This window comes from Gracilinanus agilis, chromosome 3, assembly GCF_016433145.1.
Source record: "Gracilinanus agilis isolate LMUSP501 chromosome 3, AgileGrace, whole genome shotgun sequence".
Classification (NCBI taxonomy): domain Eukaryota; kingdom Metazoa; phylum Chordata; class Mammalia; order Didelphimorphia; family Didelphidae; genus Gracilinanus; species Gracilinanus agilis.
In genome coordinates, this window is record NC_058132.1 from 650610513 (window position 1) to 650620115 (window position 9603).

Consider the following 9603-nt stretch of genomic DNA (forward strand, 5'->3'; position numbering starts at 1 on the left):
TGTACACAGAAAAAAAAAAAATATATATATATATATATATATATAATTTATTATATTGTCAGTAGGGAAAGTACTGCAATTCAGAAGAACATGAAAATCTTCCTCTGATAGATGAGAGATAAAGAGATAAACATCCTAACAGACAGAAGGATAGATAGACAGACTGACAGACAGACAGGCTGGCAGACAGAAGACAGGAAGATAGTTGATAGATAAAAAGAAAGAAAAATAAATTAGCAGTTAGTCAGAGACAGGCAGATGGATAGATTTATTAAATTTAAATTAATATAATATAGTATTATATAATAATATAAATATAGAAAATAAAGACAGAACACTTATTAAAAATTTACTATGTGCCTGATCCTTATGGTAACCACTAGGGATACAAAGGCAGGCAATCAATTCCTGTCCTCAAGTAGCTTATCTCTATCAGTGGTTCCCAAACTTTTTTGGCCTACCACCCTCTTTCTGGAAAAAATATTACTTAGTCCCCTGGATATTATTTTTTTTCAATTTTAATAGCAATTAATAGGAAAGATAAATGCACCTGTGGCCATCACCATTTCCCTGGATTGCTGCAGCACCCACCAGGGGGCGGTGGCACCCACTTTGGGAATCACTGCTCTAAGTGGTAGATGGAAAAAACAAGGCTGGAAAGGGAAGATATGCTTGGCAGCATGGTAGGAGCTGGTAGCCAGGGAGAGAGGTGGAGGCTTCATTCTGATAAGATAAGAAAACCTTGCCTAATTATTTAACTCCTCCCACACAAACAGATAAACTAAGCCCTCTCTCTCAGATAGGAATCTCCAGCTAAAATAATTTACTATTAAGAAATAGAAAATACTTCTATGTTGTCCCACACAAGAGCCCTGGGTCCCTGCAAAATGTCCCCATCTTCCTTCCAGGCTGAACCTCACTTTAATAGCCTTCCACCAAGTCAACCAAGCTCTCCACTCACCAGATGCATTTGGATTCTAATGGAAGTCCAAGTCAGTTTCTATGGTTGTTCAATTTTATCTGGGATAGGACTAAGCATATAGTAGGCAAGAAAGTCAAGAAACCAGGAGGCACAGATTTATTTTCAACGCTGTTGTTATGGTTGCTGCTGGTGCTACCTTGGAGTTTCTCCACAATGCAGCACTGGCTACTAGAATGTCCCCACACAGAGAGAGGGTTGTCTGAGTTCTCCTAAGTTAGAGTCCAAGGCTCAGTGTAAGATTAACAAAAAGAAGAGTCAAGAATCATCCCAGACTCCCAGGAGAGATTTCTCATTGAAAGTACAACTGCCAAGCATTCAAATGAGCACTAGGTATACTGACACTCTGGTTAGCTCTGGACACCCCAATTCTTTCAGGGCCAATTTAGATTGCAGCAGAACTAGAGCTAGCCCACCAAAAGGCAGTCACTGAGAACCAGGGATGGGGAGAGTTTTGACTGGAGACCCACAAAGCAATTTCATAGGAACCCTGACCTGTGACCCCAAAGGGGGTTCAGATAAAGTGAGGAAGCAGGACAGAGAGTTCCAGTATCTCCAAGTTGGAAAGGATCTTGGACAGGCTGTTGGCTCAATCTGGATGTGACCAGAAATTTCCTCTTGAATGTTCCTGAGAGGAATCAGTCAGTCCCTGTCTGAAGACCTTTGCTCATGGGTCACTGCCTGCCTCTTGAGGCAGCCCATTAAACAGAAGAGAGCAGAAAGTATAAGGAATTTTTTTTTCTAGGACCAAACTGCAATCTACTTATCTGAAGTACCTACTACAATAATAGTAAAAATAGTATTAGCTAACATTTATATAATCTTTAAGATTTACAAAGTGGACAAAATGAAGAGTGAAATGAGTTGAACCAAGAGAAAATTACATTCACCTACAGATTTAATATTTGAAGAACTTATGAATGTTCACTTTCAGAGAATGAACTGAAAAATAGAAATATGAAAGATATAATCAATATAGACACTGTGATAGATTGAATTTTAAGGATATTCTAGATACAAGCAATAGTATTACTGGTGATTACCAAAACAACCCAAAGCCATGTCCATAAGCTGGGTGGTGATTATTACCATCATGATAAGTGGATTCTCCACTTTGCTAAAAATATTCCCTAATGGCACTGATTTTTAATTCTTCAGGGAGTTTCATGGTACTATAAGCCATCCACCAACAGCAATTAACTACGACTAGTAAGAAGATGGAGCTTTGTTTCGGGGAGAAGCTGGAGATCATTAAAAGAACTGCACACATGTAAAATAAATTACTATGATTATATCAAATATAAAATTTTTGCACAAACTAAATCAATGCAACCAAAAAATAGAAGTAAAGCAACAAACTGGGAGAACATTTTTATAACAAAACTCTCTGACAAATGTTTAATTTCCCAAATATATAAGGAACTAAGTCAAATTTACAAAAAATCAAGCCATTTTCCAATCGACAATTGGTCAAGGGACATGAATAGACAGTTTTCATATAAGGAAGTCAAAACAAACTATCAATAAGCACATGAAAAAGTGTTCTAAATTCCTCTTGATTAGAGAAATGAAAATTAAAACAGCTCCGAGGTACCACTTCAAACCTAGAAGATTGGCCAATATAATAGCAAAGGAAAGTGATAAATGTTGGAGGGGATGTGGCAAAATTGGGACATTATTGCGCTGCTGGTGGAATTGTAAATTGTTCCAACCATTCTGGAGGGCAATTTGGAACTATGCCCAAAGGGCTTTCAAAGACTGTCTGCCCTTTTATCCAGTCATACCCTTGTACCCCAAAGAAATCATTAAGATAAAAACTTGTACAAAAATATTCATAGCTGCTCTCTTTGTGGTAGAAAAAAATTTGAAAATGAGGAGATATTCATTGATTGGGGAATAGCTGAATAAATTGTGGTATATGTTGGTGATGGAATATTATTGTGCTGAAAGGAATAATAAACTGGAGGAATTCCATGTGAACTGGAATGACCTCCAGGAATTGATGCAGAATGAAAGGAGCAGAACCAGGAAAACATTATACACAAAGACAGATACCCTGTGGCACAATCAAATGTAATGGACTTCTTTACTAGCAGCAATGCAATGATCCAGGATAATCCAGAGGAACTTGTGAGAAAGATGTAATCCACATCCAGAGAAAGAATTGTGGAACCAGAAATGCATTAGAAAAATATATGCTTGATCACATAGTGTGATAGGGATGTGATTATTAAAAGTTCACTCTACTGCAAGTATGAATAACATAGAAATAGGTTTTGAACAATGATAAATGTATAACTCAGTGGAACTGCATGTCAGCTTTGGAAGGGGGAGGAGAGGGGGAAGATCATGAATCATGTAACCATGGAAAATATTCTAAATAAAAATTAAAAAAAAGAATTGCACAATTTCCCCAAAGCCATCCTGCCCACTCTCTTTCATCTAAATTGGAGACACAACTCATTTGCCATTTGCCCCATCTCTCCCCCTCTGTTAAAAAGAAAAGGCTTTGTACACATCTGAGTGATCTATTAGTAGGAGTTCTTATTCCAACAGGACTAGGAAAAGAGGAACTCCAGGCAATTCACCCTCCATGTTTATTTGTACACGTATGGCACTCTTACCAAGAATGACAATAACAATAAAAGAGATTTTTAGTGGAAGAAAAGTATTCCCTACAAGGTTGCATTTAATACCTATTCTGGGTGCATTCAAAATAATTCTATATTAAGCAAAGTTGGTTTACAATTATTCTTGTGCAATCTGGTTGTAGTGGAACTGTTATGGAATAGGTAGGGAAATATGATATGTTGTGGAATAAGTATGGGGATAAGCATGATGGAATAAATGGGGACTGTAGGAAGATAAGGGATGAATGGGAATATGGGAAGGGCTGCTCAAACAGGCTAATTACTGAGGCTAGAGACAGAGGGTAGGTACAGGGAGGAAATAGGCTGGGTCCTTCAGGCAGGAAGAGTACCTCTATGATACAGGAAGAATTGGGTCAGCCAGAAGTAATATGAATCTGGCTGAAGGGTTTCTGTTGTTAATTTCTAAGGTCCCTTGAGGGAGGAGTAAAGAGCCCAGCATACAGGAAGAGGAAGGCTGGCTACTTCCTGCCCAAGATGGACGCCTAGGCTTGCCCTCAAGAAATGAAAGGAAAGTTATTCCTTCCCTCTTCAGTCAGTCTTTGCTCTAATATTCAGAACAATGATTCACCAGAGGCTCTTTGTGTAAATATCAAAGGGGATTTATTAATGCCAGGGGTAAGCAGAGGGAAAAAGGAAATAGGGTTTGTAACTGCTGCTAGGGGAAGCTGATACTGGGGGAAGGGTCAGAGAAGAGAGGGAGTCAGACTAAGGGAGGCTGGCTCCCTCAGTCAGGGATAGTTCACTGCCCTGAGGTAAAAGTATTTATCAGATCACTAGATAAGGGGATGGCTTGATTTTGGTTTTCCTTCCTGCCTACAGAAGTTAAAACCCATGATGTCTAACCACCAAACCACCCTTCCTCCCAGGGCCCAATGGGGAAATCCAGGGAAATAGCAGGATGTAAATGGAGAGGTCAGGGAGAGGTCCAGAGAAATCAGGCAAGGTCCAAAATGCCCCAAAGGCAAAAGGCCCTTCAGTTGGTACTCCAAGGATATTTATAGCCCAGCTCTAATGGTTTCCCATGAGCCCAGCCCCCCTGGCTGGTTCAACATTCTAAACCTTTCCAACTGACAGAGCTGCTACAGTTGGTTTGCAAAAGCAAGAGCTTTTGAGGCAACCCTGCATTACAGAACACAAAACTGATGGGTGATTTTGTTGCAGATACATATGCATAATGAAGATAAAAGAGTGTCCTTCCACTAAAAAAAGTTTAAAAAACAATGCAAAGCATCTCAGATCTATGAAGCCTAGATTCGATTTACCACCCTCAATTATCAGGGCAAATTGAGAATTGTAACAAAAATGTTAAAATGTTGATTGGGAAAGTGTGTTCAGAAAGCCATCTGAAATGGGTACAAGCACTCCCCCTTGTTCTCTTTTATTTGAGAAGTCAGCCCAGTAGTGACACCCACTTATCACAGTTTAAACTTTTATATGGCCATGCCCCCTTGGCATTCTTCATCCCAGAAATCAGCTCACTTATCACACCTTGGAGCTGAATGCCAGCTTTATAGATACATAAAAGCTCTAAAGAAAAGACTGGATGAATTGCACAAACTTGGACTTCTAACTCAGAGAGTTCCATTAGACTTTAGTTTGCATCAACTTAAACAGGGAGACTTGGTATATATAAGAAACTTTGCAAGAAAATCCATTGTGGACCCTAAATGGGTCGGGTTTTATCAATTTTAATCACAACCCCTATGAGTGTCAAAGTTGAGAACAGGGATCCCTGGTTTCACATCGTGCGTGTGAAGCCTATGAAAGAACATGCTGTAAATGAAGAACACCATGAAACACTGATTTAGATCAACATGAAACCAATACACAAACAGATCCACAGCACGCAGAATGTACAGATGAGGAAGATTAAACTATTTGAAATAAAAAACAAAATCTGGAAAAAAATTTTTTGCAACACAAAATTAGGTAACACAATTAACATAATTACATAATAACTACCGTTCCTGCTTATGAAGATGTCAAGGCAACCATCAGTCAAGACATTAGACAACAGGCAAGTAGGTATGCTGTACAGAGGAAGAAATGAAGAACACAAAGCTAAAAGCTGCAGTAACCCGCAGCACGGATGGCACGAAGGAAAGGACACTCACAAGTGAACTGCAATCTTTCTTAAATACTATGCAGGAAGAGGACTGGAAAGAAGGAATAATGTAAGGTTATAATATTGATTACACAACTACACAACACACAAATGGGACATCACATAATAGGTTGCATGCCAGATCACACATTGCTACACAAAGAGAGTTGTGATTCTCCAGGTTTGGCAGAAGATCCAGGCAGTAGAGGTAAGTATGTGCATTCACCAGCACATATATTAGTACATTGGACACAACACAAAACTGATTTTTTGCTTCTTGACATGGACCTCATATAGACAAATGAGAGTCTCTATATATGTATATGTAATATGTATATACATGTATATATCATATGTACATATTACACATAAATATCTGTGTATAATGGAAGAGTATCATATAATCTCTAGCACATCAAAAAGATCCATTGATTTTTTTTTTTTTGATTTGATAGACATCAATGGAACTTTTGCTTGTACAAAGTTACGTAGTATAGTGCATTGTGTATAGCTGTATATTTGTATTATAATTACTAACACATGCATAGTTTAGAATTACTAACCAATTTAGGGAAAGATAGCTTTAGGGACCTTTGGGATAGAGTTAGATTAGGGAAAGTCATAATAGTGATAAGAATAAGTAATTATATAGTAATTATATATATTTATGTACATAATTATTACTAACTAGATAATCTTAACATATGAATAACTTAGAACTTAGAGTATTATCACCATTAACATAGCTTAAATAAGATACTAACACAAAATTTAGGATTAGTGGTTTATGTGACTGTAATTTATATTTGTTCCAAAGTTATGTTTTGCACAAGTTAGAGAGAAAAGTTTATTTTTACACACTTGTGTTACTTTGTTTCATGTACGGTCATGCCTGTATTATATCCAAACCCTCCTTTTCCCTATGTTTACTGTCTTTTCCCTTCTTAGACAGTGATAGACAGTTAGAATAAGGCATAAGGAATAGTGTTTTATGTTGTTAAAGAGAGAGGGCATAGTTTTATGGTTTTAAAGATAGAGAGCATAGTTTAGATATAGTGTAGAAGTAGGTGATGGGTGCAAAGATGCCTGCAGAATTTCCAGTGGAAATTCTATGTACTTGAAAACTGGGGTTATTGTAACATCCATGATCCTGAGAGGGGTTCAAGCTGTATCACAGAATTCCATAGTGCCCCCCAGAACTCCAAGGGAGAGGGCAGTTAAGGGCAGTTGGAGACCTGGTAAAAAAAGCCAGGTCACCCCTCTTGCAGGGCTCTTGGCATACACTCTCTGTAGAGCTTCCGAGGCTGAGGCATTTAGTCTCTGATGGCCAGGGGCTGCTTTACTTTGATAGCTATCCTCAAGATAGACCTTCAAGCAAGATCACTGTCTACCTTCAGTTTAGCTGTTTAGGAATTAGAAGAAGATTCTTTAGGGATTTAGATAGGAGTCCAGCCATTCAATACACCTCCTACCTCCCCTCCCCAACCCCACCCCCCACCCCCGCCCCCTGACTGTGCTGCTAGCCTGTATTTAGTAGTTTTAGCCAGTTTACCTTCCCTCATCCTTCCTTGAACCAATTCCCTTATCCTTGTTCCCTGAAATCATTAAATCCTTTGATTCTTTGGATATTGAGGCTGCATCCAGTTAACTTGGGTCATACTCACCATCTCTCACTTCACAAAGCCAAGTATTTCATTCGAGCTGGAGCTGAAGCTGTCTGTGTCCTAAGAGCTTGTGGTCTGATCTGAAGAAGACCAAGCCTTATTTATCCTATCTTGTGAGGGGATAATTTATACAGAGAAAGTTATTATCTCCAGGGGTTTAGTCCCTATCCATTTACCATCTTAGCCCAGAATTTACCAAGCTTGAGTAGCCTCCATAGCTAGCTCTGAGGGTATTCTGTTAACTGTTTCCAACTGCTTCCAGTGTAGGGGAGGAGGAAGAGAACTCTACAGGCTCCTGCCCCTCCCATCCAGTTAAGCTTGCCTGCTTCTCCTCTGATCTGGGTCTGAGAGAAACCATTGCCATCTGACCCTAATCCTACAGTAGTGCAGTGTATTTAGCCCTGGTATGGGACCCTGGGTTTTCCTTGGACACCTCAAACCCCAGAAGTCTTTCAGTTTAAACAGAAAACAGGAAAATTCCTTTCCTTCCTTGCATTCTTATTAATGCTGAGGAAAAGGTGACCCTGGGCATCAGAGACTCACCAAAAGCAAGACCCCCTCAAGAGAAAGATCCTCCTTGGACTTTCCCCTAGATTTCAAGATGGACACAGATATGCTTCTTCTGGTTACACCCTGATACCATCGGGTTATAATCTAGAACATCTGCTTGTCTCCTAAACTATGCCCAGGCAAGCCCTGTGTCTTGGGAACACAAAACACCATTCTCACCCAAGTCAGGTGATCAACACCCACTCCCCCAACCTTCTGTCTAAACTCATACTATCACAGTCTCTTCCCTAGTCATACAAAATGGTGTAAGGCCAGAAAGAGCCCCCCACCCCAGGAGGCAATATCTCATCTATGCTGTCCTCCCAGCCATTTCAACACGAATTCCAAATGAATAATTTTCTTTTTATTTCTAAACTAAGTTTTGGAGTCTTGCATTCTTGCAAAGGGTTCTCGAACCCAGGGATTCACCTCAAGCCCCCTACAACAGCACCACACTTGGAGTCAGGAAGACCCATCTTCCTTCTTTCACATCCAGACTCAAGCACTTTGTAGGAGGAGGACCCTGGGCAAATCAGTCATTGAACACTGTTCCCCTCAGGTTTTGATCTGTAAAATAAACTGTAAGATAAGGCAAAAAATCCAGCATGTTCACCATAAAAATTCCAAATGGGGTTGAGAAGAGTCAGACATGATTAAAATGACTGAACAACAAAAAAATTATAATTTGACATTTATAGATTATGTAAATATAAATATATATAAATTATGTTATAATTAAATGCCATTCATAAAGTGTTTTAGGATTTGTAAAATCCAGTCCAAACATTTACCTCCTTTGATCCTCATGAAGATGTATTCAGAGAGGTGACTTATGATCTCAATTTGCCAGTCAGGATGGGATTCAGAGCCAATAAATATTTTACTTGTGTGGTCATGTACAAGGTAGGTGTTAGGGGTAGGGTTCAAGCACAGTTTTTTTCTTACCTCTAGGGCTCAGCTATTTCCTCTATAAAAATTAGCCTTTGCAATGCCTTTCCTAAGCCAGGCTAAAATAAAATGTTTCAAAATCTCTGTGTGTTGGCTATCTCATGAATGTGGGCACTTACCCCATTGATTTCTGTTGTAATCTATTCTAGGTTTATCATTCTTTGGGACCTTGACATCTAAGCAATGTGTATGTTGTTGGGTGGCTGACTTGGACCCTGAGGTCATAAGCTGCAGAGGTCAAAGCCTGGATTTCAAGGGGACATGAGTGTTTTTAAGTTAAGAGCTAGACTGGTAAAGGAGAAGAACACTGTAAGCCAGTCACCGAATGTCCTAAGAAGAGGGGCCAGTGGATGATAACAACAAGGAGGGAGCCAGGATCAGATAAATTGCAACAGTGAAACTCAAAGGATAGAAGACTGCAGAGTGTGGGAGGCAGGAAGAGGATCTGCAGATATCAGTGGGGAGCAAAGGGCACCCAACTCCCCATTTTGGCTCAATGTATGAAGAAGCAACCCACACCAGGGAGCCAGGGGCAAAGCACATCTGTGTTCTACAAAGAGCAGACTGCTGCAAAGAGAAGGCCACATGAGCTCCAAGGAAGAATCCTTGATGTGGGTATCTAGGAAGGCCTAAAGAGAGAGGAGACGCTGACCTGATTCTTGCTGGATAGGAGACTCTCAGGGCTTCCAAGTGAGAAGAGATGGGAGG